The following is a 26,108-nucleotide window of genomic DNA, read 5'->3' on the forward strand; positions in this document are numbered from 1 at the left end:
TAGACTAATAATACACTATTACTAATATGCTACTACTAATAATACACTACTCCCCATTCATTCTTTTCTATTTTATTTTCTAATAAATAAAATTTATTCTTTTCTATTTTATCTTCCAAATAAAATAAATCAATAAATGAGAGTGGGCAGAATCATGCAAAATTGGAAAAGATACATCTATACACTTTTATCACACACGGCTGGCCACAGCCTCCCTTGGCCTTCTCACCCACTTAGCACTGCTGTCTCCTAGCTGGCTTTGACACAGTTGAGTAAGAGGCTGGAGTGTTACTTTGTTGCTCTTGGTGGGTCCTCACACTAACTCCTAATCCCAGCCAGCCTCAGGAAGGAAGAGGGTGTCTGCTCAAGCCCACCTGCCCCTTGTCCTTTGTGCTGGTCAGCGGTCTTCTTGGAAAGACAAGAAGAGAAAGGATTCCTTTTGGCTCCTTGCCATAGTCAAAGTTTTCCCCTTTGATGAAAGTCACCGTCTCTGGACGTGAGAATGGGAGACCCTGCTTTCATGTCCTACTCTGGATGGACAGGCTCTAAAGCAAATACTGACTTGCCCAGGTCTCCCTCGGGGGTTGGCAATGTGTCTGGGCTGGGTGCCAGGAAGCCACAGTGCCACTAGAGGCAAGGGGAGCAGGGGCGGGAGAACAGGAACGGGTAGGCCATAGCAGAGGGTGTGCACACTGGTCGGGTTGGGCCTGTCGGCTCCGGGGTGTCCGGGCCACTCCTGGCCAGGGTGAGCTGCCGTGGTGCCAAGCAGATCCATCCAAGGCCTGGGGGCCAAGGCTGGGGGCACCTCAACTCTTCCTTGATAATGTCTTTCCTCTTCCTATCTCTCTTTTCGCCCTTTTCTCCTGCCGTCTCCCTACTCCCCACTTAATTTCCTTCATTCAACAAGCTTTTAATTTAGCTTCTACTATGCGCAGGGCACTGCTCTGGGGTCCACAGTGGGTCACTATCCTTAAGGAACCTGTGCACTCTTATGAGAGAGACAAACATAAAATCCCAATTACACAACAAATTAAATTAAAAATAAATTCGGGGCTGGCCTGGTGGCGCATCAGTTAAGTGCACAAGCATGTTCCGCTTCACTGGCCTGGGGTTTGTCAGTTTGGATCCCAGGTGTGGACATGGCACTGCTTGGCAAGCCAGGCTGTGGCAGGCATCCCACATATAAAGTAGAGGAAGATGGGCACGGATGTTAGCTCAGGGCCAGCCTTCCTCAGTAAAAAAAAAAAAAAAAAAAGAAAAAAAAGAAAAAAGGAAAAAAGAAAAAAAGCTGTGTGGAAAAAAAAAATTTGATATCAAACAATTTTTATCTGTAGCCTCCGCACCTCAGACCTGTGAAGGATGCTCATGGGTATTGCTCCAGCCAACTGGGATGGTGGATAATATTCCACACTCTGGAATCAGACAGATGTGTGTGCAAATCCTAGCTCTGACATTGACTAGTGGTGTGATTTGGGGGAAATTATACAACCTCTCTGACCCTCCTTTTCCTCATCTGTAAAATGACGATAAAAGAATTACTCCACATAGGGTTGTTATGAGGATTAAATAAGATAATTCTGGAGAGATGCTCAGCACAGTGCCTGGCACATAGTAAGACTCAAAAGATGCCAACTCTCATTGTTGTTTTAATTACTCGAGCCTAGGCGTCAGCAAACTTTCTTTGTAGAGGGCCCAACAGTAAACGTTTTAGACTTAGTGGGCCATACAGTGTCTGTTACAACTACTCAACCCTTGTTGCAGTGTGAAAGCAGCCATGACAATACGGAAGCAAAGGAACATAGCTGTGCTCCAATAAAACTGCCTTTATAAACACTGAAATGTGAAATTTTATATAAATTTCATGTCATCGAATATTATTTTCCTTTTAATTTTTCCCCCAAGCATTTAAAAATGTAAAAACCATTCTTAACTCATAGGCTTATATACAAACAGGCTGTGGGCTGGATTTGGCCTGCAAGCCATAGTTTACTGACCCCAGCTCAAGCCCAGTGAGATGGCTGGCACTTCCATTTGTGGATTTTGCTTCAAAAGAAAATCCAGTTGGTGGGTCCATACTACCCTAATTCAGTGTCTGAATATTAAGAGACAAGCCCTACTAACTTTAACGAGGCTACAAACCAACCCAAGGACAACAAAAATCTCATAAAAGAAAAACAATATCTATGATTTATTTGTGCACGAGCAAAAATAAGTAAACAATACGTACAATTTACTTCTTGTGCACAAGCTAAGAAATGGGAAAGACAGTCAGTTCCTAAGACGCACGATCACCCTGTGCTTTGTAGACGATGGCAAGCTCTTTCCACAGGTACAAGGACTGGCTGCGTGTGTACTTCACTTCTCAGCGCTGAACATAGAGAAATCTAGCTGTAAGAAGTGTCACAGAAGGTCACAACACCCCTAAATTTTATAGACAGAGGATGAGTGAAGACAGAATGTGTGGTGAGTTAGGAAGGCTAGGCAAAATGAGGGAGAGCAGAAGGAGCCTGCCAGAAAACAGGCCGAGTCCCCCCACTGTGGAAATCCGATTGCAAATGATTTAGCTGCAAAACAGTCAGATACTCCAAGTAACACCATGTAGTTCTTTTCCTTCCTTGCCTCCTCTTCTACCTTCTTAAGTATCTGTGGATGGAAACAGGACATTGTGCTTTGCTTGCCACTGCAATCGAGGAAGATTCTACTCTCTAGTCCATATCAAATTCCTCACAGGCCAGAAATTCTTTCTCTAATGCTATAAAAAGAACATATGCCAGACACATTGCAATTAATAATTAAACTAGTTTCCCTTGACCCAAAGGAAATGCAAACGCTTTCTTATAAAGTCATTCCAAGAATAAAAACTGCTCTTGTACCTCTTTAAAAAACTATGAGTTATCCACGTTCTGCTATCATTACTAGATAAAGAACCTGCTAATCCAGCCTGATGTAAGTGTTGAGCGCTCTCAAGGTCAGATGTCATAATAATGCCCTCTAACTTGTGGGGGCTCTCCTCTGGGAAGAACGCAGCCCAGGCACAGATGTATATATAGTTCAAGTCATAGATAACCTGTTGGCAACCTACAGAGTTGTCTCTTTGTTTTAACTGCTATCTGATGTTGAAAGAAAGCAACACTTCTTTAGAAAGGAAAAAGTGAGGAGCAGGGATCTGGTAAGGAACCTTGGCCAGGATGTACCCAACTGCGCCCAATGCTCCTTCCCTACCTATCAAGAAACATAAACCTGAGGTCATATAACCTGGCACTTTCTGTCATCCTTACCACATGGTGTGGCATTGGTACTCTCTAAAGGGATATGAGCCACCACCGTGTCATATGAATCTTCAGTCTCAGACCAAACGACTTGAGTCAAGAGCATAAACTCCATCACTTTCCAGTCCTATGGTGGGGGCTCAGTTCACTATCCCAGCCCCAGGCCTGGCTCCTAATCCGTTTCCATGCTTGTCCTGGCAGAACCTCTCCACCAGTGACTGGAAGCAAGAAGGCACAAGACTCTCATCCTTTCATAGAATCAGAGGTATTTAAGTTCGAAAGGACTGTAGAGATGACATAGTCCCATGGTTTTAAAGCCACAGAATACTTTCTCTAAAGAAGTGGTTCTGGTCCTGGAGGCCCTGCCAACATGCTCACCCCTCACTTTGCTGGGCCCCTGACGCATCTCTTCAGAACATCTGGAGCTCTGTGGCCATATCGAGTCCAATCACCACCCTGTAGACACAGATACAGGTCTGCGGCGGTGACGTGATTCCCCAACACCATCCAACTAGCAAGTGGCAAAAGCCGACACAGACTGAGGCCGGGCCCTCAGTGCATGCTGCTCTCCATCCGCCCCACTGCCCTCTCTGGATAGGGAGACCCGGGAGCTGGACGTCTTTGCAGGCTGCCCGAGTTCCATCATGATCACATTAGTTCTGTGGAGACTGTTGCCCAACAGAAACGACTGGAAATACAAGCACAGGTCTTGCTAAGCGACAATAGAAAACCATACTGAGGAATAACAAACAACTCTCATATCACAGCTGGTGTGCTTGGAGTTAATGGTTTAGAGTGTTGAATATACAAACACCTCAGTCAAACAGCAGGAGTTCCCAAGATAGGAGAGAAACAGGAACCCACCACAAAGGATGAGAGCACTAAAAGGTTAAAACTCCACCATCCCCATGGCAAAGGGCAGGGAAAAAATAAACCACGACATCCTGTTGCAGGGGGATTCACAGTGAAAGCAGACTCCTGGGAATAGAAAGGAAAAAAATAAAAAGATACAAGACATAATAGACAGAGGGTAGTAACCAACTTGCACAGTTAAGAAGCTGACTATCTTCAGAATGACCTTGACAATAAAAATCTGACACTAAAATAAACACTGAGGAGTGGAAGTTAAATCATGGGTAGTTGTACAGACTGCATATAAAGCTTTTTAATCTAGTCAAATTTGAGAATAGGGTAAAGTGATAAAAGTACACAAATTTACAGAAAACACCCGTGTTGTTGGCATCACATGGCCAGCATGTCTGGACTTTTCTCTTTTCTGTTCCCTGATGGGCCTCGGGTAAAATTTCCATTCTATTTTTAAAAAGCTATTAACACATGTTTGTTTGCCCCCAGAAACGGAAAGGGAAGAACCCAGTCTTAATTTAGACTTGCCCATAAAGCTTATTCATTATAAAAACAGGTTTTATTTCTATTTTTCTATTTATTCCAACAGTCAGGGCTCTCTTAGCAGCATTCTGGGACCTTTATCCAGCCTTCCTGTGGCCACTGGCTTCTGCTCTTCCCTCCATCATTCTCTCTCCAGTGTTTCTGGCTTTTCAAGAATCAGTCAGTCCATCACCTCAAATGCAAATTCTGAGATCTTACGTCCAGAAAGAGAGGCTGCCTCTCCTGAGTAAACGGCAACATTACTGGGTCTTCACAAGGGAGGCATGAGCTCCTTTCAGGGCACTTTGTGCCCCCCAGGGGTTCCACTGCTCCCAGCCCCGCTGTTGCAAGGCTGTCCCTGCTCCCGTAGCTCTCTGCCCAAACGGTGCCTCCTTTCTGAGGGTTCCCTGACCCCCCATCCTAAGTGGCTGTCCCTCTTTGTTATTAAACAGCTCACCCTGTTTGAATCCTTTACAACAATGGTCACAGTTTGTAATGACATGTCGATTTGCTTGCTTGGTTGAGCTGCTTCCCCAACCAAGCTGTAAACTCCACGGGGACAGGATCATACCCCAGTGATGACGCAGCAGCACACACGCAGCCTTGGCACATGGCTTCCAACAGAGTGTGATGAAGAATGACTGAGGGTGGAGCCTATCTGGACATTACCAGGGGCTGTGCAACCAACCCTCCTCTGGAGCACAGTCTCGCTGGGCAAGCTCTCATGTGAAACACCTTCAAACATACTTGCTATGATTGAATTTCAGCTAAAGATACCTTTGAGCTATATTTGTAGGAGGGATCTGTTAGGAAAATGCTGTGTGAAATGATTTCAATCTAAAATGAAGCCGGAGGATACAAAATGGAGAATCTCACACATGCGTCCTCGGAAGAAGAGAACTTAAGAATGGAGAGACTGATTTACTGTAAGTGCCTGATCTACAGAAGACCAAGATTTACCTCCTACCAGTGAACATCCGCCAAGACTCTCTCCCCATCCTCAAGCCGATGAACTTATGGCTTGGACTCTGGCGTGACTTGCCCTTTTTGGCTCTCCTTGCCCATAAACACAGCCTGCCCCAAACCCTCAATGGACTTGCCTATAGCTTGCTACAAGCATGCATTTCCCAAGTCACAAGTCCTCTAATATTCTCAAATAAACTCAGTTTCTGGTAATTTGAGCTTGCCTTGGTTTTCACCTCTTTATTTAGGTTGACAGTGTAAGCAAGATGGTTAGCACAGCATAACCTGCTTTAAGAGTTACACCTACTCTGCAGGAAAAGATTTTCATACTACTTACTGCAAATGTTTTTATCCAGTCATTAAGGTATGCTTTATAACACATTTACATGGTTATTGGGTAAGTGTAAATACTGAGAGCAATAAAAATAAACAGCTTTTTAGATACTCTGTAATTCACTCTTGCTTTTCCATGTATTCTGAATTAGTGGGCTCTTAACATGTAGAGTCTTGGAAGCACAGGTAGGAACTTCTATTGATGATAGAAGCTAAATAGGAAAGGAAACCATTTACTTCTAGACTAAGTTCTTTCACAGTGGGTGAAGGTAATCTAATTACTAAAAAATATTTGATATTCTTTTATTTTAGGTAAGAGAACAATAGTTACTGCTTATGTAAATATATAGTTTTGAAAGAGTAGTCCAAACTACGATGTAAAACCTCTTCTTTCAAAGAGGGAGTCTAAAATCATATTGGAAAGAAAACACTACCAAATAAGAGGTTGTGTCTCATTATTTTTATTGCTTGGCCTTAAATGTTTGCAGGATTATTAAAGGAAAACATTTTCAAGAATAGCCTAGCAATCCTTATGCACAGTTTGGCAGTAATAATCTTTTATATTTAAGCCAAGTAAGGAATTATGGGTATGATATTCAGCTTCTATTTAGTGATCCTATCTACCATGCAGAAAGTTCAGATACTCTCATGCATGGACATATGCTGCTCTAAAATTCTGCTTCTAATTAAGCCAAAGATGAACAAGGGAGATAGTACCTGATAAAACTCATGTTGTTTGTTGAACAGAAAAGAGGAAGGTAAACAGAAGAGAAGAGAGAGGATGAGGTGCAGGCTACTTATTTGTGACTTTCATTCATCCCTTCATTCAACTTTTATGCAACAATGATATTAATGCCCACTAGGCCCAAGGCGGTTTCACACTGAAAGGAATTCAAAGCAGTATTACAGTGATTGCATTCTTTGATGATTACAAATAAGAGGATTTTCTCTCTCGATCAGAAAGGAACAGAAAGAGAATAAGAAAACAGAAAGACAAAAGAAAGAGAGCTAGCTTTATGAACAAATCTCCAAAACAATTCTATCAAAGCCAGAGTTATTTTCTAACTAGGGAGACTGACCACTAACGCCATCATGAGGCGCCCCTCCATGACCTCATTTAACTATAACTACCTCCCAAAAGCTTCATCTCCGAATACTATCACATTGGGGATTAGGGCTTTAACATATGAATTTGGGGAGTACCAAGCATTCAGTCCATTACAGGGAGCCCTTAGGTTTTTGTACAAGACGGTCTGACCCTCTTCTGCCTCTGTGACCCCAGCTCCTGGGCCTCCTTGGTATGACTAGGGCATCCAAACACTTGGATCCAAACACAGGTCACTGGACACACTGAGATCCCATGACCAAACATGGGACATTGAAGCCTAGCAGCTCCAATGCATGCAATGGGAGCTGGAAGTGCTACACTTGTTGGTTCCAGGCTTGCCCTCCAACAAGTCTTCTTCAAAGGATTTAAAATGCACTAATTCTAGCCCTCCAGAGTGTGCTGAGTTATTCCCCTTCCTGTGCTTTTTAAACCTTCCTGCCTTTACACGTGCTTTCCCTCTGGCTGGAATCCAGTCCTTTTCTTCTTACTAGAGAGTCAATTGATGCGTGACCTCTATTCTGAAAACTCTCCTGATAGCCCTTTCACCCGGGCTAGGTATTCACTCCTCCTTTGAGTTACCATCAATCCTTGTACATCAGTACTTCTATTGCTGTACTCACCACTCTTTGCAGTAACCATCAGTTTAAATGTTTGCCTCTCCTACTAGAGAGTGAGCTCCTGGCCCACACCTGACCCATCTTTTTATCCCTGGATACAGCAGGCTCTAGATATAAGTAAGTGCTCAGTAAATATCAGTCATGTTTTCTATGAATATTACTTTCCCCCCATACACATTTTGGCTCTTGGCATATGAAGAGAAAGGAAACTCATATTTATCTAGCACCCACTATGTACCAGGTTCTGTGCTAAATACCCCATTTCATTCTCAAGACAACTTTGCAAGATAGGAGTTATTGGTTTGTATAAAACACAGATTGAAGAACCATCTTAGTAGAAATAAGAAAGAATATTTATCCAAAGTGTCTAGGGACCTACCTGATCAATTTTAGGTTAATAATATTTCTGGAGCCTAGTTATCTTAACTCTAAAAGAGCACAGTGATTGAAAACGGTGCTTTAGCAAGTAACATGTGTTATATGTATGATTGAAATTCAACATTTTAGCATAGCTTGTACCTACCAAAACCTACAAATGACCAAAACCACCCAACTTGGCATGAACAGTAAGGCTGCCATGACGTTAGTGGAGCGGTCCACCATGATTCAGTTTACCCTGCCTGTATTCAGTGGATTGTGCTGCTGAAACACTCCCACGAGTCCTTTGCAGCTGGTGGATCAGAGCATCACCACTTCCATTGTTCCTTAGAACAGATGTTCTTCAATTATTACATTGGCATGATCTTTAAAAACTGGGTGAAAAAAATCCTTTAAAAATAATTCCATTGTTTAGATGTTTCTGGTGTTTAGATGGCCAGATAAATTGATCTTTTATTGTCCCAATTTTGTGGTCTCCAAAGACCAACATCAAAAGTACATAGAAGTCATTTTTTTGGTTATCACCAATGGATTCCACATGTTTCTTCTATGTCCAGTAAGAGCTATGACGTGGTATTTCTCAACAGAAAAATCATTATCTTTACCTCTGTGAAATTTGCTTCACATATTGTGAAATGTGTTATACCACATGTCATGCCTTATTCATTTTGGAGGTTATTACCCATCAAAACATGTAAACAACGGAGAACTGGCAAACTTTCCCCGAAAACTATGTGTTAATTTGGTTTACTGACTTGTTTTTGAGTATTGCTTGGAGGGTAGACACCAACACACACAAGCTACTGCCACCACTACCTTAAGGCTTATTCTTACTCAGGGGTTAGATGGGTAGAGGGGCAAAAGGACAAATAAAGGAGAATGCCCAACTGCCTGGGCACTTTCTGCTGGAGGAAGTAGGTTCAGTTTCATGTGGACTAAAGAAACTGAGTTTCCAGTCTACCTGGACCCAGGACAAGCTCTTGAGGTCATTCCACTGCCACTCCCCATCATGGCATCATGGCAGATCTCCCACCACATACCTCAGGCCTCCACACAACTGGGGAAGTTGTAGATCATAGAGGGATAGAGTTAGAGAACAGAGTACAGATCTTCTAGTCTTTGAAAAAGAGATAAATTAGGTTTCAATATTGGTAAGATCATTCAAAGACTGTCCTGATACTCTGGTTTTTTGCTTGATAATGTAGAAAGCATGTATGTATATACACCACCACCAATGTGTCTGTGTATTTATATTTTCACATTTCATATACTTTGACTCATAACTTATTTTATTAGTATGCACACTCCTAAGTAACTAAGAACCATAAACATGAGACTTGAATGTATATGAGTTCTAAAAAACCCAAAACACTAATTAATCATCAATTCATCAAATGTGCTTATTGAATACCTAGTCCAATGTGATTATAACATGGTGCCAATGGAAAGTTAAACGAGATATACTGAAGATTAAAGGGCAAGAGTTAAACTCTAATCCCTCCTACCCCGGCCCCCCAGAGTTAAGTCGGCAAGCAGAAAGGAGAGCCAGACCTAGCTGATTTTCAGTTCTGTTCATTTCCTCATTTATGAGAAATGACAAACAACATCATGTTCTAGATGCTGTTAAGTTTACAAAGAAATTTAAGACATGATTCTTAGACTTAAAGAACTTGCCATCAAAAGCAAATATGTAGATAAAGGACAATCTTCTCCAGGAGAGAAGTCTACAGCAGATTGTATAGGGTGCAAAGGAGGACTGAGGAAACCTACTTTTGTTGTTAAAAAATGGATAAGAAAAGGTTCTGGGACTGTCATGTGGCAGCATTTGAGAGGGTTTCAAACGGTTGTAGGACTGTGACAAGTGAAGAGGAGTGGGTGAGAAGCAGGCAGTGAAGGTGTTAGGTGTCTCCAAGCAGAGAGAGTCAGCATGAGTAGGCACACAGGCAATGAAAACAGCTTGGTGTTCCATGATATAAGGTCCAAGGTGGGGAAAAGTAGAAGAAAACTAAACAGAAGTGGAACACTAAACAGAAGCCATCCTGTGGATGGTCCTAACTGCCAATGTGAGCGAAGCACACTGACCAGAGCAATTTGAGAAGCACAGATGAGTGACAGAACTCTGTTTTAAGAGAACTAATCTGTTTGCAATTAATATGATGAATTTCCTGAAAGAGAGAAGGCAAGAACACGAGTAAGGAAGTTACTACCACAGTTTGCTCATCCATTCATTCATTCATCAAGGAAATATTTATTGATCACGTGCTATATGTTGGGCATCTGCATGCACCCAAGGAGTTTGGGATACAGTGAAGAACGAGGCATGAAGCCCTCAGGAGACTTACAATCTGGGGAGAAAGAAGACATCACAATTCGGGCGGCCAAGAACCCTGATGGAGGCGAGCACAGGGTGCCCCAGGGGCCCAGGGATCCAGGGAGGGTCTCCGAGGAGGTGACACTGGGTTGAACCTTGACTGATGGGTAGGGATTGGTCAAGGGAAGAAGAGTGGAAAGGGTAATAGGTCAGGAGGAACAGCTGGTGCAAAGACTGACAACCTGACATAGTCAGGTCTGCAAGAACCTCTGGTCCAGAAGGAGGTGAACTGAGCCATTTTAAAAAACTGAAAATAACCATTACAACTAAAATAACAACCACGGCCATTTATTTAAGTACTTAGTATGTGCAAGGTGCTATTCTTTACACATGATCATTCACTTAATTCTCACAACTCTATGAGCTAGGCTTTACTATTCCCATTTTACAGATGCACAAACTGACTTCAAGTGCTTTAGAAATTCACTTCTCAGAATCACACAGCTATTAACTATTGATTAAGGGATTCAAATCTAAGTTTTTCTGACTTGAAAATCAATCTTGAGCTTTGAGGGAAAAGTAAGAGTCAGCCATACAACGAAAGGTAGAAACAGCATTCCAGGTAGAGGAAACGAAGGTGTGTGTATGTCAGCAGGGGGAAGACCAACTACAAGCAGTTTGGAATTACCAGAGGATGAAGCACAAGGCTGGAGGTAGAAGACACGAGTGTGGAGAGGCAATCAGGGGCCAGGCTATGATGGAACCAGCTTTGTAGACAGAAGGGTATGAACTTTAACCCGGAAGCTATGAAAGCCACTGAAGACTTACAAACATGAAAGGTAGGAAGGGATGGTCACACTCAAGCTGAGATGTAGTGAATGGGGCAAGACTAGGGGCAAAATTTCACTAATCCAGTGAGTGATGATGGTGACCCAGGCTTAGAATTCTCTTACTCGAAGAATTAGGAAAATGATGCACAGGCAGCCTAGGTGAGAGGCGAATGGCGGCACCCCTCACAGAAAAGTGAATTCAGGAGGAGCAGCAGAGGGGTCTGTGTGCTTGGGGGTGGGACGGGGCAGTGGAGCGGTGAGGATTGAGAGAGAAGGTGATGAGCTGAGTTCAAGTTTAGATATGTTGAACTAAAGATGCTTGTGGAACAGCCACGTGGAGATGTCAAGCAGGCTGTTGGGTTCACAGTTCTAGGCTCAGAAGAAACAAAGATTTGAGCTGTAGACCTAGGCAGGAAAAGAAATCATAATAAGCATTAACTATTAACCAAGTGCAGTCCATAATGCTTTTCATGCATTTTCTCTTTAATCCTTTCAACAACCATATGAAGTAAATACTGTTATTACCCTCATTTTACAGATTATGGATCTAACCAGGACACAAGAACATTCAGCAACCTGCCTAGGATCATGCTATTAGTAGAGGATCCATACACTTCTACACCCGAATTTCACAAATGTTTGTAACACAACAGAAACATATTTTATGTTGCAGTCAAGTACAGACATATATATTTCACTGAAACAAAAGGTGCCTGAGATCACCATTAGCCCTCTGCTGTTTTCTACTCTTTTTCATTTCTTAAATAGGCTGGTTGCAACCCACAACTTGATGCCCAACCTACTCATGAAACCTACAGTCTGAGAATTGCTGTTCAACACGCTCCTGCCTCCTACCCCTGAATCCAGTGACGGTAGAAGGACTGCAAAGGTGAGGAGAGATGTAAGAGACATCAGGGACGTTAGGAGGGAACTTCGCTTCAGGGCGATTTTGAATCAAAAGTCTAACATGATGAGAAGTGAATCCTTTCCACCCAATCACGCCGGAGGACACGTCTGTGGAAGCCAGCTCTTCAGCAGTGAGTCATTTACGGCTGTCACACGCATTTATGAGGATTGAAGCCATTTTTGCTGCCAACTTTTTCCACTGTACGGCACAGGAAAGGATGCAGATGCACTGAACTTTGGAGAATTTTGAAGTTGTTGGTTCTAAAATTGCTACAGTATCACATGGCAGCAGAATTTGGGCACACAGCCCAAAGAAAACCAGCTCTGTGGCTGCCCTCCACTTTGATGTGATTCCTGCAGACAGTAATTGTAATAGGAAATAATACCTCCAAGGCGGAAGTTATGGAAAATGACATTTAACATCTTGCTCAACAGGAAATGGTTTTGCTGGCAGGACTTTAGGAATCTACCCTCAAAATATATCATAGTCACTGAATGTATGCCTTCATCCTTCCTTCCACTTCATAGGAAGAGGGAAGATGTTCTTCTTCACTAGAATTAACCCCTTCTGAGTGGTCCATCTGGCTCCTCATCACCTCCAGGGTCTCGCTCCCTCAGTTAACCCTTCCTTCCCTCTTCAGCTCCATCTTTTCCTCCTTTAGCATGGCTTCCTTCCCTTCTGCCTTCATATACACATTGGTTTCCTCTCAGAAGCCCCTCATCTCGAAGGAATGATGAGGGTGATGTAATTGTTCTCTATCTTAATAGAGGTGGTGGTTACACGACGCATTGTCAAACTCATAGAATTGAACATTAGAAAGGGTGAATTCTACTATATGAAAACTATATCTTAAAAAAACATGACTCTAAAATAACCCTCTACCCCTCGACCCTTTTCACAATCCTGCCACCCTGGGATTACCATCCTCTTTCCTTCCTTCCTTTCCCTGACACTTTCTTTCTCCAATGTTTTCATTTTAGCTAAGACCATAGTCTTCCCCCAGTTGCTCCCCAGCCAGTTCTCTTCCTGTTCTCCTCCCACCTTCCTATGGCTCCTGGCACTGAAACTTCTACTAGAAACTCTCTTTTTCTTCAGAACTTCATTGTTTCTCCTCTACCTCTTTAAACGCTGCTTTGACTCAATAGCAATCCTCTAACTCTGGGAATTTGCCAAAATACCAAGCCCACTGCTTTCTGCTAAATTCGCTCCCTCAGAGATCTCACCCACTCTCACAGGATAGAGGACTGCTTGACTGTGTTTGACACTCAAATCTATGTCTAGAGAGAGGAGAGCTGGCTCAGGTTTCCAGTGACCCAGTGGACATCTCCACTCAGCTCTGTTACCACCTCAAATTCAGCACATTCAGCTGCCTTTGCCAACTGCCCTCCCTGGTGTGGATGACCTCACCATTGGTCCTTCTCCCAGGCCAGAAACCCTGAAGACACCTCTTCTGTGTCATCCCTGTAGTCAGTCATCAAGATCAAAGGAGGCAGCACGCACAGAAATGCTCTGTAAATTGTCATGTTCTAGAATTATAACATATGTATTATTATGGCTACTACTTAAATCTTTTCAACGACTCCTTTGAAATGTCTATAGATCTTTCCTATTTTCCTCCATCCTCCACTCCCAGCTTACAGCTCCCTCTCTTCCCTCCAGTGTATTCTGCATTCTGTTGTCGGCCCACCTTTATCAAAACACCTTTTCCCCTCTCACTCTGCTGCTCAAGACTCTTTAAAGGCTCCTGTTATGGGCTGAATTCTCTCCTCCCAAAAAAGATATGCTGAAGTCCCCCAGTACCTCAGAATATGACTGTATTTGGAAATAGGTCTTCACATAGGTAATCAAGTGAAAAGGAGGTCATTAGGGTGGGCTCTAATGCAGTATGACTGGTGTCCTTAGAAAAATGGGAAATTTGGACACAGAGACCTGCACAAGAAGGAAGACGATGTGAAGACATAGGAAGAACACTATCTACAAGCCAAGCAACACGTGAGGCTATCAAAAGCCAGAAGAGAAGCATGGAACAGCTTCTCCCTTACAGCCCTCAGGAGGAGCAAACCCTGCCCACACACTTTATGGAGCCTAAACAGCAGTCCGTGTTCCTCTTTGATTTGGCCCCATCCTCCCCATTCAACCTTAATTCCCAAGACTTCCCTACCTAGACCTTCTAATCAGTCCCTCCTCCAATCAGACGGGCCTCCCTGCTGAGCCCCATCTGGAATATGCTCTCCACCTCTGCGTGGGATGTTCCCAACAGCCTATTATGTCTTACCCACTTCTCTCTTCCATCCAAATCTTGCACATTTTTTAAGCTCTAACTTCGGTTCCTCTTCGTCAATTACATTGTCCCTAATTTTTCTCTCTCTCCTCTGAACTGTCACTGTACTTAAGGTCTGTGTCATATAAGCTGACACTTGATTATGTCATGTTCATATAGTTCCTCAATGGTTTCTTGTGTGATATTCTTGGGTCTGGAATTAAATTTTAAGTGACCAATAGCTATTGGAAACCACTTTTCCAGACACTTTCCTAGATCTGTTTTCTCCGTAAAACATCCCCTCCTCTAGAACTTCCCACGAGTCTTGTATTATTTTACCAAATGTCATCCAGTCAAGTATTACTAAACATTTTGGTTTTGTGACAAGGATGTTCCAGGTGTGAGTACAGTCCTTTACTGGAAAATCACTGGACTTCTTGAAGCTTTAGTTTCCTCACCTCTAAGTGTTACTTCTCAGAGTCATTGTAAAGACAAGATGGAATAATTTATGTGAAAGTGATTTTTAAAAGGCAAAGATTTACACAAATGTAAGAATAAATCACTATTATCATCTCAGTGCCAAGATAGCTCGCTAGTTAGCTGCTATGCTGATGAAATTATGGGCTCAAACCAAGTGAGCTGGTTCTTCTAGATTGATGCCACAGGGGCCAATAAATTTCATGACTAATAAAGAGTGAGAGGAGGGATGGAGAAAACTGCAGAGCACATCCTGGTGGGTCAGCAGGGTTCTCTTCATAAATAAAAGATAGATAGCACACAGTCACCTCAATCTACCCTAAGCCAGGCAGCATCCCAGGCTCTTGGAAGAAATAACTGACAGTCCCGGACATACTCAGCTCTGGTGCAGTAAATCACTAGGTAATACATTCTGCTTACGTCAAGGGGTTAATGTTCTAGGTTTTTTGGGATTTTTTTGGTAATTGACTTATACTGGTTTTAAGACTGAAAGTTAACCAAGAATTGCTAAATATGCCTGCAATATGAAAAGTAAGTTAACCTTTGTCCCTTTTGAATCTCAATATGGTTCATCCCATGAGCATAATGAGTCAAGGAAAAGCCAAATCCTCACTCCAACTTGCAGTGAAGACGAGCTTTAGCAGCATGCAGAGTCCATGGTTTGGGAAGTATTCACGTCCCCAACCCCCAAACCTTCCCTTCAAAAGCAGCCATATGAATTTAGACTTGTTGTTTTTTTAATCTAACTGTTTCTCTTTAAAGGGGTTAAATTAACCTTTTCGTTTACTTTGCCTTTGGTATTTGTTCCACAAACTTTATACCCTGGCCAATGATTTCAAGTGAATCAAGAGATCATTCTTAAGTTGTGGACTCCAAATACAGCATGCATATTAAGAATATAAGTAGTGTAGCCGTTATTATGTGTAAAATTCAGAAAGCTGGGCCTTGGGTCTTGAGGGGCTGGGAAATAGAGCTGGCAAACAACAAGTAGGATGTCTGGGTGTCTCCACCTGGAACGACTCCCTCCCTCTGGTCTGCTGGCGAACCCCCATCCCCATTGACCACCCATCACCAGATCCTAGCTGAATGGCTAAATAATGAAGTCTGAAGACCAAACTACTTGCAGGCAGACCTGGCAGCACTTCGGTGAGTGCATGTATCCAAGGGCCTTGAAGAAGAGGAAATGGTTTAGAAAAAAAAAAAATCTAGGAAAAGGAATCTATTTAGTTTTATCTAGATTTGGTTTTAGCATGGAGCATCCTGTGTGGAATAAGCCCCAAACATGCCAAGAATATTTTGTACTGCATGACAAATGAAAACCAGCTCCCATGCAGATGGAATTCAGAATTTCTTAAGCCAACAAATCTGTCTTCTTCCCATTATAGAAACTGCTTTAACTATTCAAAGCAAATTCTTAATTATTTCCCATTCTTGATATGTAAAGTCCTTTTAGAAAGTAGTATGAATTTGATCTCTAATAGACGCTTATTAAAAATTCAGAAGCTTTGTTTAAGCAAAACAATTGATGTGGACTGCAAGTAAAAGCCTTATAGAGGAAATCTGAGAAATCCAACTTTTCGTTCTTTTAATGACATTGTGTTAAACATGAATAAAACATACCTTCTTCTGTGGGGTCTGTAGCTGAAGCGGACATATTAGCGTAAATGTCACAAGAAAAAGGAGCACTTTGCACAGGGCCCCCACACCCTTCTCTCCCACCCCTTCCCTTTTCAGGCTCTTAGATGTTTTCATGTTGTTTTGGCGGGCAATTTGGCAGCTTCAAGTGGGATTTAGCCTCAGGCATCAATTCCTTTGTACTTTAGGTTTCTGGACTGAGACGCTTGGGGAGGAAAGGGATGAAGGACAGTCGAAGGGTAATTGCAATTTGATGGCTGAAAATAGGGGAAAATAACAAAAAGATTGCAGTTAGCCTGTGCTCATCCTTCCTCTAAGCAAATGGCACCCTGTCACATCACTTCATTGTACAACACGACTGTGTGACTTCCGTGTGACCTGGGGCAAAAGAGAGCATTTATCATTTAAAGCTCATTTGTTGTAGAGCGTGTGGCAAAACAGACTGAGAAGCATTGCTTCTCTAAAACGGAAACAGCTTTGTGAAAAAAGTATTCTTTCTAATGGTACCAGGAATCTGGAGACCACATGCTATAACTATTTGTTAAATTTGGTTTTGATCAGTGGTTTCATTATTGACTAAGATTTAGAAGCAAAAGACATCTAGTCTCTGCCATTTGTCTTCTGCAGCAATCAAGAAGCAAACATTCAGCCCTTTTGAGTACCTTTTCGTCTGCTTTCTTGGGTGACTTCTGATTGGCCATGCTAAATAAGGGAGTATCCAGAATACGTGATTACATTTCATAAGAGGTTCACTTTTATAATCTCCTTCTTTGACTAACATGGCAATTATTTTGCCTTCCATAAGCAGAATCCAAGGCATGGGATAAATGCAGGAAGCCCTGGACATAAGCTGAACAATAAAGGAGAGCCAGCTGCCCCGAATCTGCAAAGAGACAATTCACTCACCAATATAGAGGAGATTACTACGCACTGAGACAGGCTGCCTAAGTCAAACTGTACCGTTAATCTTGAATTACAAAAAAGAAAAAGAAAATGAGAGGGATCAGACCTGACCCCAGGCTTTTCTTCTTTCGAGTCTCCTCCAAGATCATACCATTTTCCTTCCCCAACCCATGCTTCCAGTTCACTATTTTAATTCCCAGCAGAATCATAACTAAGGCAGACAGCCCAGCTAAAAAGATAGATACGTACCCTCCCATCGTGGCCAACAGTCGAGGACAGACAGGCAAGCTAACAAGACGCAAATCCCATTCAATGTGGCTAATGCCTTTTTTATCACTAAGCAAAGGCCCAGAAAACCCACCCTTTTAGGCGGTTTTACAACATAACTTTGACACCATTGTTGAACGTGCAATACTAATTTAAATAAATTTCACATGGTCAGCAAAAGAGAGAGCTCTGTCTTTGTTTAGTCTGAGAGACTATTTTTATGATTAAAGAGACCTGATATCATCCTCTTAATTAAAGAAAAACTCAAGGCTATCTATCATTTACCCTCCAGCAATGTCCACATTATGGGTCATTTTGGTACTAGCCCGGTCACTGCTCAACTCCTTGGTGGCTGGGGAAGGAACATTATAGGAATAGAGCCAGGCACCAGATAAGTGTCTTGGGGTTTACGTATCGAGTGGCACTTCACCCAGGTCGTGCTGAAAGAGCCAAAGAACACAACTTTCACTGCCAAAGGAAGCCAGTCTCCCATCAAGGGGCCATCTTGATTCCCTCAGGAAATGGGTGTAGCTGAACTATAGAAGAGGGTCCTACAAGAGCCCTAGACCTGGTTTCCCAGGTGAGGAAACCAACAAACACGTGAGAGAAGGATGTTCACTGATGTCTAAAGGCGCCACCAAGCCCTGAAATTCCTTCAAGGCTTATGTTCCGCCTTTTACTCAATTGTACTTTCCAGATCTTAAAGCAGGGGGCTTGAAACATAATATTTGTTCAATAAATCCTGTTGGCTGACAGATTGGGCTTGAAAAACATCTTTCCTGTCTTCTACCTCATTCGACAGAACAATCTAAAACAAAACTGGGTCTAATCTTTCACATTTTTGGTCTTATGTCAGATCTATCTTTTCAGGAGTCTTAATCTGAGAGACTTTCCATTTTATTTGCTTCCTGGTCCTCAGAATCATCATCCCTGAAGGTCAGCAATGAGAGTTCTAAAATGCTAATCCTGATCCTAATGGAGATAAACAGGTCAGCAAGACAATGTGTCTCTCTTGATATTTTGGTTTAAATCAATGACTACATTTAAACTAAAGAAGACATCCCTTGAATAGCAGACTTTCTGAAACCTGATAGACATTTACAAAAGGAGATGGTGATTTAAAAGGCTGATCACCTCCCAGAACTCCAATTGCCTCCAGCATATTTCTACAAATTGCTCTGGTTCCAGAAGCCTGCATGTCTTAGGTCGGTTCATTTTCCTGCCGTTAAGGCAGAAGCGAACCTGTATCCACAGTTTCTATTTGAGCACTTCCAAACTGTCATAAATTCATAAAGATGCTCACAGACACAGTGTTTTTATTTGACTCAAGCATACATCCTAATTTTCCTGGCCAGTCCTTTTGTGTAAATAAATTTCATCTGGACATCCAGTAGGTTACAAAAAAGGAAGAACGCATTGCATATTCTAGGGAGAGGATATTTCTGTTCAAGGATTAAGATGAGATTCAAAGGCAGGCTATGAGAAAATAATAGTTTTACGTAGGAAGGAACCAGTATAGTAACACAAAATATTTGCCAAAAAAAGCGCAGTTTCTGAGGTTGAATTTCCACTAAACTCTCAAAAAACACATACAAGCTGAGTGGCTAATAAACAATTAACTGAGTGTCACTAGATTTGCTTCCCTTCATCTCCCCTCTACCTATTTATCTCAAAGGTTGCACTTGCCAATTCTCCTAACGCTAAGACCAAATACCATCCATATCAAAGACTTACCATTGTCTTCCAGAGAAAGTAACAAACCAAACTCACAGATGACTTGCAAGGACTTTTTCAGACCAACTCAGCAGGTCAGTCGTAAGGTCTAATACATAAAAGTATAAGAAATAACCTTGGTGATAGAGTATGATAGCACCTCAGCCTTGACTCAAGGCTTTTAAGATGACAGTCTCAGAGAGGCCTGTCAAACAGACATCCTGGAATATATTTTCTCATGAAACTCAAAAGGAAAATCGTCATTGTTCTTATCTGCATCATTAGCAGCAGCAGCAAAAGCATCTTGCCAGCACCTACCAGCACAAAGTTTTAGAGCCTGTACAAATCAAGCTAAAATTGTCTTTTGGGAATTTATAATCCAAGATGGATTTGGGGTAAACCAAGCAGTGTCATTTTTAGTGGAGTGGTGAGAGAAGGAGAAAGTTCTGATAATGTTATCTCCCCAGATTTCAGGATTTCAGGATGGCATTTTCAAAGGTTCCTTGGGCATTGCCGTAAAATCAGATTGGGTTATCTCTACTGAGCAGGCCAAGTTCTCACCAAGCAGTAGCTGGAGAGGTGGTGAGTTACTGCTGCTCAGAAAAGACCAGATAAGCAGATCACTCTTGAGCCCAGCCTCTTTCCAGAGCAGTCAGTGGACAGAAATTCAAAGGACAGAATTCAACCCAAAGGCAGACCACAGAAAAAGTCAGAGTGTATTCTGCTAATTCTCAGGGAGACTCCCTAATCCATTTACGTTCAATGTCTTATGAAAAGTTCCTTCCATCTGTGTTTCAATATAAAACAGAAATACCAAGCTGCCCAGACGATCAGGAAACCATGCAAGTCAACATTAAAATGATGATGCAAGAAAAATAATTCAAGATGTAGATGCCACATTTACTTTGGAAAGATACAACGGAATTTCCAATGGAGGATTTACAGACATAGAATTTTCCAGGAAAATAAAGGCAGGATTTGGAAAAATGTTCTGAGAACACTGATAAGGGGACACTGTCATCTAAACAAATCTTGACACTGAAAGGTAATGGTATCCTAGATTCCATGATCCAAAATAGAATCATGATAGGTACCTAAATGGCATACCATGGAAAGGGTAGAAAGAAAAGGGAAAAGAATGTGCAAATATGAAGGTGAGTGAGATCTCATGTTACCCTTCTGCACCCAGTCGAGAACATGACTGAACTACCTCACCATGAAGACATTTCATTACTGTAGGTGGCCCTGCCCAACTCAACAAAATCGGTATTTACCTTAAGGGAGGAGGAAAGTGTAGTTTTCGTTTGTTTTTTTAATTGATCTTTAATTGCTAGATGTACCCAAATTTGAAGAGGAAGAAAACATAATGTAATATGCGTCATAAAGAATTCAAATACTTTGCCGCTTTGGTTAAGGCGGTGACAGCCAAAGGGTTCTGAATCATTCCTGCTCTTTTCTTTCTCTGAGCTGAAGGGCAGGTACTCGGTCTGCCAAGGATGAAATCAAGTGGAAATCCGAGACAGGAGGTCAAGCAGAGCTGGGAGGCAGAGAATTGAACACAATACCTCTTTCCACCCCCTGGTACGGGATCCCGGAAATACAAGTCGCCATGCAATAAACCCATAACTATATTCTAAAAATATTGATATAAAAGTTAATCTCGATTGTTAGAAGAAAACAGGCTAAAACTGTTCAGTGAAAAAAGGCATTTGTGTGCATACTGCCACAAGAACAACAACCCACCCCACCTAGGGGCTAACCTCATCTTTGGATGTCTGGAACTCTAAGTGTATTAAAACTAACTGTTTAAAAAGCATTCGAATCTAAAGCTGTCTCATAAATCAAGGCTGGTGATTTCGGGGCGGGGGCGCGTGGGGAGGGAAGGAATGAAGAAGGAATCAACTGCTCTATGAGTTTGGATTTCAAGTGGGAACGAATTTGGGGTTCACAGAATGCTTTGGATCTGACAGGCATTTCACGCGACAAACCTCCCTCCCCAGCCTGAGCCTTACATCTAATTTGTCAGCAGCATGCAGTTTTCAACATGGGGCATGCACTTTCAAAATAAATACACCAATCTAAAAGAGCCACAAACCCCTCAAAATTCAACATCTCCCTCCTCTGATAAGCCAGAACTTCAGTATGAACTTGGGCAGAGAATAACAGCGGAGGACAAAAGGAAAAGAATCTTTCGGTAGTTAGTTTTAGGGAAACAACCAAAACTTAAAAGAGAGAGGAGGAAGACCATCTTTCCAACAATTATTAAAGCTATTGCTTTAAGAGTGCAGAATATCCTTTTCTCCCCTCGCTGCAAAACTGTGTTAACAGCTTGACTTCCGAAGCTTTGCGCACGGACTGCAGGAGCGGCAAGAGGGTCCCCGCCTCCCGGGAGACTCGGGCAGGCCCGGCCTGGACGAGATGCAAAGTCAAGGCTCAGCACTTCCGCAGCCCCCGCCGGCAGACGCCCGGCTCCCGCAGCCCGGCTCCAGGCTGGCTTCCAAGCCCTGCGGCGAGGATCCGGAAGCGGGTTCATTGCAAGCTCCCCACACGCCTCGGTCCACCCGGACTTTGCCCAGAGGGGAAGGTTCCAGAGGCCGCGCGCGCCCAGCCCGAGCTCTGACTTACTGCAAGACGGCGACCGGCTCGGCAGAGAACAGGCGCGCTCGCGGGAGGGGGCGGCCGGCGACTCCCGGGACTCCGCCTGCGGCGGCGCGGCGCCCCCGCCGGGGCCGGGGTCTGTGGGCTCCAGGCTCCCGGCGGCGGGCGGCGACCTCGGGATCGCGCCGCCGCTCGGCGCCGCCGTGTCCTGCCGCAGGCGCGGGCCCGGCGCGGGGATGTCTGAAGGCGAAGCTGCGTTATCGCCTGGCGTCCCCCGAGAGCGCGGCTGATCCAGGGGCAACCACGGGCCAGCGGAGGAGAAGCTGCCTCCGGGCTGGATTCTGATGGGCCTTAACTCGGTGTCCCCGCTTCCAAAAGGCTCTCTGGTTGGTCACTTCCATTCTGCGCTCAGGCCCAGAGCAGAGAGACATCTGTTTTCCATAAGCCGCGAGGCAGAGGCAAATCCTGGCTTACATGTGGCCCAACCCTCGCAGCCTTCCCAAACCCCGCGCGGAGCTAATCCCCACACAAAAAGCACGAAGACAACACGCGAGTTGGTGCTCAGTTCCAGAAGGATTTCCCAGGGCGATGACTAAAGGCTCTTGCGGCCGGCCTCCGGGATGGGCCAATCGCAGCAGCACGGGGCGGGGGGGTTGGGGGGCGCAGAAAAAGGGAATTGGCTCGGTTTGAAGGTTTACTCCTGAAAACGCGTCCTCCTTGCCAGTCCTGTAAACACAAAAGCAAACTCTGTCCCTTCAGGGGAAGTGACTTCCGTTTGATGGGACAGAGAGAGGCCAGCCTCCATTATAGGACAGCTCATGATTAAAAGCAGTCGCAACTCCTGAATATGAAAGAGGAAAAAATCTCTGCGTTTGCTTGGATTCTGACAAATGAGTCAACTACGACACAATCAGCGCTGAAAATGATGAGAAATTACTGTCTCTCGGGGTCTTATTTTTTACTCTGTAAAATAGGTTGGGGCAAGGAGTCTCCCCCTTCCTCCTTCCCCCTTTTCCACTCTCCTTTCCTTCTAGAAACTTTTGTGTACCAGGCACTAGACTGAGAACAGAAAGTTGGAAATATGGAGTTTCTGCTCTCAAGTGCCTTACAGACCAGTGAGGGGGGGAGGTGGGGGGGGGGGAGTGGGAAGCCAGGAGGAGATCAACAATTTCAGTGCATCCTGAAATTGCTATGATAGACTGTAGGCGCCCAGGGTTGCCAGAACATAAAAGCAGGTTTTAAATCATGCTGGAAATCAAGGAAGACTTCCTAAAGGAGGCTGCATTTTGAGTTTTAAAGACTGAGCAGGCATCAAGTAGAATGAAGAGAAAGGCATGGGGAAGATCTGAACTTCTGTATGTCCGCCACAGGCAGGGGAGAGGAACAAAGGTGAGAGATGAGGTTATCCAGGGCGGCAGGCAGGCGGTTGGCAAGGGTCATATCTGCTAGGCTCAGGGATTTGGCCTTTGTCTGGAAGCTGCGGGGATCCTCTGAAGGATTTTAAGCAAAGGAGTGACTTGATTAGATTTGTGTTTCAGGAAGATAACTGTGAAGGGCACAGGGAAGAAGGCCAGCCTAGGACAGAAGTGATGGTGGGGCTGGGATGGATAGCAAAGACTCCAAAGACGTTAGAGAGGGAGAACCTTTAGTATTTGGTCCCTGGTAACAAGGAGAGATGCGGAGCTGTAGGCTATCACCCAGGTTCTGACGTGAGCAACAGAGTAGATAGAGGGAGCCATTCTCCAAGAGAGGAAAATGGGGAAGGAGGGGAAAATGGGACCAGAGAAATGATGCATTGAGTTTAGACAAGTTGAGTTTGTGGTTTCTGTGGGATATCCAAATGCAAATATCCCAGCAGGCAAGACGGCCACAAGGATCTGTAAGGTATCTGGGGCATTATGGACTAGTAATACAAATTAGACAGCTGTCCTCTTATAAGTAGAAGGTAAATAATGGAGTAGAGAAAAATGCACTTAAGTTTGCTAGGGCTGCCAGAACAAAGTACCACAAGCTAAGTGGCTTAAACAGCAGAAATTTATTGTCTCACAGTTCCGGAGGCTGGATATCCAAGATTGAAATGTCAGCAGGGCCAGGCTTCCTCTGACAGCACTAGCGGAGGATCTGTTCCAGGCCTCTCTCCTTGCTTCTGGTCGTTTCTTGGCTTTTGGCAGGATAACTCCAGTCTTCACATGGTGTTCTCCCTGTGTGTGTGTCCAAATTTCCCCTTTCCATAAGGACACCAGTCATACTGGATTGGATCATATTCCGGTATGATCTCGTTTTAACTAATTACATCTGCCCTTATTTCTATCTCCTATTTGGAAATTACCCTATTTCCATAGGAAGTCACATTCTGAAGTAATGGCAGGATTTCAACAGATGAATTTAGGGGAGACACAATTCAACCCGTAACATTCACAGAGTGTGAACCGAGTTATTAAGAGCAGGACTGGATATGGAGATGAAGAGAAACACCAGCTTTAAGTCGGCAAAGACAGCAGATATGGATGGAAACTGAGAGAAAAATGGTTAGAAAGGTACGAGAGGGGTGACCCACAAACAAGGGAGAGAAATGTGTAAGAGAGATGTGATTCACTTTGCCAAATGCTTGAAAGGTCAGGCAAGATAAAGCTAGAAATTGCCCATTGCCTTTGGCGATGTGACAGTCATTGGACCAGATGGTCAGAACAATAGATGAACTTCAAAGGGCCCATTTAGCTCTAACATTTTATGACTTTAAAAGCGTTGTCCAGGCAAACTCATTGAGAGAAACCAGGTGTGGTGGATATTTGTTTGAGTCTTATCTTCCATGCCATAACCTGCTTTCTCAGCCTCCCTTGCAGTTAGGGCTTGAAACTGTGACCGAGGCTCTGGCAATCAGGTGGATAGACACCGGACTTCAGTTTGGGTGAAAGCAATATGAGAAAGCAGACTCCAGAGAAGCCATTTTCTGTGAGGTGGTAGGGCCTGGTGGAAAGACATGGAACCACAAGGCCAGCAGGGGCAAGGTCCTAGTAGATGTCCTTCAGAGCGCCTGTGGCGCCTGTGCCCAGAAGAACATTACTAGGGCTCATTCTGGAACCATCTGGTGGTATCATTGAGGCATTGTTCTCAGCTGGGTAGCCTCTGAGACTAAATCTCTGTATTTCTTGGGGATTCTCTGAGCTACTTAATCTTCTTCTTCTTTTTGTTAATAACTGCATTATTGACATATAATTCACATACTAGAAAAGTCATCCATTTACAGTGTACACTTCAGTGGTTTTGTAGTATACTCACAAGGTTGTGCAACCATCTCCACTATCTAATCCCAAAACATTCTCATCACCCCAAAAAGAAACCTCATAAACACTACTGGTTATCCTCTCTCCTCCCAGCTTATGGCAACCACTAATCTACTTTGTCTCTATGGATTTGCCTATTCTGGACATTTCATATAAATCAAATCATAGAATATGTGGCCTTGTGTGTCTGGCTTCTTTCACTTAGCAAAATTTTTTTCAAGGTTTATCTATGTTGTACCATGTATCAGTATTTCCTTCCTCTTTATTGCCAAATAATATTCCATTGGATGGATATACTACATTTTGTGTATCTGTTCATCGGTTGATGGACATGTGGATTGCTTTCACTTTTTGGCTAGTACGAATAATGCTGCTATGAATATTTACGTACAAGTTTTTGTATGGACATATATTTTCATTTCTCTTGAGTGAGTATCTAGGAGTAGAATTGCTGGGTCATGTGGTAATTCTATGTTTAACATTTTGAGGAACTGCCAGACCATTTTCCAAAGCAGTGACATCATATTACACTACCGCTAACAATACATTAGAGTTCCAACTTCCTAGTGGGTGTGAAGTCGTGTTTCATTGTGGTTTTGATTTGCATTTCCCTAATGACTAATAACATTGAGTATTTTTCCATATGTTTATTGACCATTTGTGCATCTTTGAAGAAATGTCTATTAAATTCTTTCCCATTTTAAAAAATGTTTTAAAATTGTGGTTAAATATATATAACATAAAATTTACCATTTTAACCATTTTTAAGTGTACATTTCAGTGGCATTAAATACATTCTCATTGTTGTGCAACCATCATTCTTTGTCCATTTTTTTTAATTGTCTTTTTTAATTTATCTTTTTTTTTTT

General features: G+C 43.2%; 1 protein-coding gene across 15 annotated transcripts in view; it reads right to left on the bottom strand.

Moving 5' to 3' along the window:
* The window catches only part of TRIM2 (tripartite motif containing 2), a 151,222-nt gene that overhangs the window by 73,432 nt on the left and 51,682 nt on the right, over positions 1–26,108 (bottom strand). For 2 of the 15 annotated variants that reach the window (XM_070608866.1, XM_070608856.1), the window contains exon 1: positions 21,983–22,115. The exons of 11 other annotated variants lie outside the window; for them this stretch is intronic. The gene's annotated coding sequence lies outside the window, so the exon portion shown is untranslated. Of the gene's footprint in view, positions 1–21,982; positions 22,116–26,108 lie in introns of those variants that run through there. 2 more of the 15 variants (XM_070608872.1, XM_070608861.1) reach the window with 2 other exon arrangements.

This window comes from Equus przewalskii, chromosome 2 (genome assembly GCF_037783145.1).
Source record: "Equus przewalskii isolate Varuska chromosome 2, EquPr2, whole genome shotgun sequence".
Lineage (NCBI taxonomy): Eukaryota > Metazoa > Chordata > Mammalia > Perissodactyla > Equidae > Equus > Equus przewalskii.